Source organism: Hylobates moloch, unplaced genomic scaffold (assembly GCF_009828535.3).
Source record: "Hylobates moloch isolate HMO894 unplaced genomic scaffold, HMol_V3 SCAFFOLD_7, whole genome shotgun sequence".
Lineage (NCBI taxonomy): Eukaryota > Metazoa > Chordata > Mammalia > Primates > Hylobatidae > Hylobates > Hylobates moloch.
In genome coordinates this window covers 37620702-37626272 of record NW_026652282.1, presented here as the reverse complement: position 1 = coordinate 37626272, position 5571 = coordinate 37620702, and the positions used below count along the sequence as shown (strand labels likewise).

At 33.7% G+C, this 5571-nt stretch overlaps 1 non-coding gene across 1 annotated transcript; it reads left to right on the top strand.

Annotated features, from left to right (window-relative positions):
* Positions 1-832: 832 nt before the first annotated feature.
* Positions 833-939, top strand: LOC116812318 (U6 spliceosomal RNA). The gene has a single exon (XR_004370629.1). It is a non-coding gene; the product is annotated as a U6 spliceosomal RNA (small nuclear RNA).
* Positions 940-5571: the final 4632 nt, after the last annotated feature.

Here is a 5571-nt window from a genome sequence, read left to right as displayed (position 1 = left end):
CAGAGACACATCATAGCCAAGATGTTGAAAGGCAAAGACAGAGAAAATCTTGAAAGTAGGAAAAGCAATTCATCACAGACAAGTGGAAAGGAGAGCTTGATAGATTAGCAGCTGATTTCTCTTCAGAAATAATGAAGGCTCAGAATACAGTGGGATGACATATTCAAAGTATTGAAAGAAAAAAAACTGTCAACCAAGAATCCCATATCTAGCAAAACTATATTTCAAAACTGAAGACAAAACAGAGACATTTCCAGATAAACATGACCTCTCTTACAAAGAATACTAAAGGAAATTCCTCAGGGTGAAAGAAAATAACACTAGACAGTAATTCAAACTCACACAAAAAATACAGAGCAGGAGTAAAAGTAACTATGTATTTAAGTATAAGAAACTTTAGAAAGATAGTTTCTCTCTTCTCTTTATTTAGGAGACAATTGTACAAAAGAATAATTATAAAAACTTTCCTGTTGGAAATATGCCATACAAAGAAGTAATATTTATAAATAATAATATCACAAAGGAGGAGGGATAGAACAAAGGAGGAGTGTATTTCACTGGAATTAAGTTAGTATTACCTGAAATACATTGTTTTTAGTTTAGAAACATACTGTAATTCCCCCAGAAGAACCACTAAAAAAATTATTCCCAAAAATATAATTAAAAGCAATTAAAAAACGAGTTTAAATAGCACACTAAGAAAAAGTATTTAGGACAAAAACAGCAGTAAAGAAGGAATAGAGGAACAAAAGGGCATGAGACAAATATAAAACAAATTGAAAATGAGATTGAATACAAATATATCAATAACTACATTAAAAATCAAATGATTGTGCCCACTTCAGCAGCACATACACTAAAATATCAATGATACAAAAAAGATTAGCATGGCTTCTGTGCAAGAACGACATGCAAATTCATGAAGTGTTCCACATACTTTTGAGTTTAACAAATGGCTAATCCCAAAGGGTTACATAATACATAGTCCTATTTATATAACATTTTTGAAATGACAAAATTTTAGAAGTAGAGGTCAGATTAGTGGTTTCGATGGATTAGGGATGGGGCAGGGGTGGGGGTGGCAGAGATATGGGTATAATTATGAAAGGGAAACATGAGGGATACTTGCAGTGTTGGAACTGTTCAGTACCTTGACTGTGGTGGTGGATACACTATCCTACACAGGTGATAACATTACATAAAACTTACACTGTCCTACACAGGTGATAACATTACATAGAACTTAATAAACCCCCTCACCCACAGACACACACACACACACACACACACACACACACACACACACACACACATGATTACAAATGAAGCTGGGGAATAGAAATAAGAGCTATGGATTATACCACCAACAATATCCAAATTGTAATATTATACTATAGTTTTGCAAAATGTTACCATTGTTGGAGAAAACTAGGCAGAATGTACCAGGGACTGTTCTGGGTCATTTCTTAGTACTATACATGAATACACACTTATCTCAATAAAAATTTTAATTAAAAATGTAAAAGGATTAAACATTCAAATTAAAAGGCAGACACAGTTATACTGGATATAAAACAAAACCCAACTATATGCTGCCTACAAGAGACACACATAGATTCAAAGACCCAAATAGTAAAAGTTGAAAGTAAAAATACAAAAATTATATTATGCAACTAGCAAACATGAGAGAAATAAAGTCACTGTACTAGTAACAGACAAAATTAAGATAAAAAATATTGCTATAGACAAAGAAGAACATTTTATAATCATAAAGCATCAGTTAATCAGGAAGATATAACAATTACAAAATATACACATACCTGACAACAGAGCTCCAAAATACATGAAGCAGAAACTTACAGAACTGAAGTAAGAAATTAAAAATTCCACAGTAATAGTTGAAGACTTCTATAGTCCACTCTATAGAATGGATAAAACAACTAGACATAAAATCAGCAGAGACATGGAAGAATTGAACAACATTATCAACCAACTGGACCTAACTGATATCTATAGTACACCCCACCCAACAATAGCAAAATATACATTCTTTTGAAGTGCACAAGGAATATTCTTGAGGATAGACCATATGCCAGGTGCCATGGTTTGAATATTGTTTGTCTCCACCAAAACTCATGTTGAGGCTTGGTCCTCAGTGTGGTGATGTTGGGAGCTGGCACCTTTAAGAAATGAGTAGGTCACTAAGAGAGGTTAATGCCTTTCTCATGGGAGTGAGTTCTCACTCTACCATGATAGTAGGTTATTATAAAGTAAGGCTACTTCTCGTGTTTGGTTTCTTTGCACATGCTGCTTCCCCTTCTGCTTCTCCACCATGTTATGAGGTGGCACATAGCCCTCACTGGAAGCCAACCAGATTCAGCCACCCAATCTTGCACTTCCCAGCCTCCAGAACTATGAGTCAAATAAACCTCATTTCTTTATAAATTATCCAGTCTCAGGTATTCTGTTGTCACAGCAGAGAATGGATTAAGACACTTGGCCACAAAATAACACTTAAGCATAAAAGGATTAAAACAATACAAAATATGTCCTCCAACCACATTGGAATCAAATTATAAATCAATAAAAGGAAATTTGTGAAGTCAATAAATACTTGGAAATTAAACAACACACTTCTAAATAACCAATGGGTCATAGAAAAAAATGCAAGGGAAATTAGAAAGGAACTGAAGGAAAACAGAATCACAAAATATCAAACTTTATGACATAGAGAGAAAACAGTGTTTAGAAAAAACTTTATATCTTCAAATGCCTATATTTAAGAAAAAGAAAGATCTCCAATGAATGGCCTAAACTTTTACCTTAATGAGTAAAAAAAAAAAAAAACCTAAACCCAAAGAAAGCAAAAAGAAGAAATAATAAAGATCACACTGAAAATCAATGAAATAGACAACAGAAAAACGATAGACAGAGTCAATGATACCAAAAATTGGTTCTTTGCAACAATCAACAAAATTGACAAAAATTTAGATAAACTGATCAAGAAAAAAAGGAGAAGACATAAATCACCAAATTCAAACATGAAAGAGGAGGCATCACTATTGACCTTATAGAAATTAAAAGGATTAAATGAGAATACTACGAACAACTGTATACCAGAAAATCCAACAATTTAAATGAAATGGACATATTCCTAGAAAGATACACATCACCTGAACTAATGCAAGAAGAAATAAAAAACATGACTAGACCTATAACAAGAAATTGAATTAGTAATTTTAAATCTTCCCACAAAGAAAAGCCTAGGCTAAGATGGCTTTACTGGTGAATTCAATCAAACATTTATAGAAGTTAAATCAATCTTTCATAAATTCTTTCAGAAAATAGGAGAGGAGGAAACTCTTCCCAATTAATTTTCTGAGACCAATATTACCCTGATACCAATGCCAGATAAAAGCATGACATGAAAGGAACACTACAGACAAATATACTTCATGAATATAGATGCAAAAATTTTAATAAAATTTAAGTAAGCTAAAATACCAGAAACCTGTGAAAAATATTAAACATCATAGAAAGAGATTCTTTTAATCCCAGGGATGCAAGGTTAATTTAACATCTGAAAATTAATGTAATATATAAATAAGATGAAGGACAAAAAACACATGATTATCTTAACAAATTCAGAAAAAGTATTTGAAAATATCTAATATCCATTCATTATAAAAACTCTCAACAGACTATCATCTATGAAAAATCTATAGATAAAATCATACTTAATGGTGAAAGACTGAATGTTTTCTTTCTAAGACTAGGAATAAGGCAAGGATGTTCACTCTAATCAGTTCCATCTAACATCGTAACGGAAGTCCTAGCTAGTGCAATCAAGCAAGAAACAAACAAAAAGAGATATTTAGGTTTGAAAGAAAGAAGTAAAACTATCTCTATTCCCAGTTTACTGAGTTTATCCTACTTGGAGTTCGTGGAGCTTCTTGGATGTGTAGATTTATGTTTTTCATTATTTCTTCAAATATTCTTTCTTCCCCTTTCTTTCTCTCCCCTCCTTTTGGACTCTCATTATGTGTATGTTAGTACACAGGTCACTGAGACTCTGTTCATTCTTATTCATTCTTTTTTCTTTCTGTTCCTCAGACTGAATAATCACAACTGACCTATCTTCAAGTTTTCTCATTTTTTCTTCTGCCAGCTCGAATCTGCTGTTGAGCCCCATTATTGAATTTTTCATTTCAGTTATTTTACTTTTCAACTCCAGAATTTTTGTTTGGTTCTTTTTTATAAAAGTATACCTCAGAGATATTGCAGGTTTAGTTCTAGATCATCATAATAAAGCAAATATCATGATAAAGCAAGTCGCATGAATTTTTGGTTTCCTGGTGCATATAAAAGTTATGTTTACACTACACTGTAGTCTATTGTGTGCAATAGCATTATGTCTAAAAAATGCACATAATTTAAAAATACTTTATTGCCTTAAAAATGCTGGCAGATAGACACAAAGTGAGCACATGCTGTTGGAAAAATGGTGCCGATAGACTTGCTCAATGCAGGGTTGCCAAAAACCTTCCATTTGTAAAAAATGCTGTATCTGCAAAGCACAATAAAGTGAAGTGCAGTCAAATGAGGTGTGCCTGTAATTTCTGTCTTTATATTCTTATTCTTTATATGGTGATACATTGTTCTCCTACTTTCACTTTTTAGACATGGTTTCCATTAGCTCTTTGGATGTATTTAAAATGTTCAAATACCTATTTTAAAGTTTTCATCTACAAAGTCTAACATCTGGTATTCCTCGGGGACAGTTTCTGTTGATTGTCACTGTTTTCTGCTCTGTATGGGCCATATTTTCTTGTTTCTTTGCTTGCCTCATACATTTTTGTTGAAAGCTGGATATTTTGAACATCATAATATGGCAACTCTGGAAATCAGATATTCCCTCATCCCCAGAGCTTGTTGATGTTACTGCTTGTTTTTGTTTTTCTAACAACTTTACTGATATAATTTACTGGTATAATTCTGTAAAGTCTATACTCTTTCTTATGTTTGGTCTCTGAGGACTCTGTTTGGTCAGCCTGGTGATTAGCCAACAATTGAACAGAGATTTCCTTAAATGCCTGGAACCAAAAATTCTCCCACTGTTTGCAGAGGTGTTCTCTGTGCATGCTGATGCATGTCTTCAACATTCAGACAGGCAGTCTACAATACTACCTTGGTCTTTACTTCTGGTTTGTGCAGAGCCTCGAGGTTGACCAGAGAGGTGAGCTTAAGGCCTTCTCAGGTCTTTTCTGAGCATGCACACAGCCTTGGACTTGCATGCAGCCTTCTACATTCCCAGAAATATGCTGGAAATTTTCAAAGCCGTTATTCCCCTATACATCTCAGACTTTCTTACCAAGCTTTTTGGTTAGTCTATTGTTTGTTTCAACCATTATCCATTGCCACAGGCAGCAATAAATACAATATTTGCCTGTAAATATTTCAACAAATATGTCCCCAGGTAGTGAGTTTAGGACTGGGTGAGTTTGGAGCTAGGCAAGATAAAGACATATCTTTTGACCAGGTATTCCAGAGGGCCACCAGACAGATCAACTA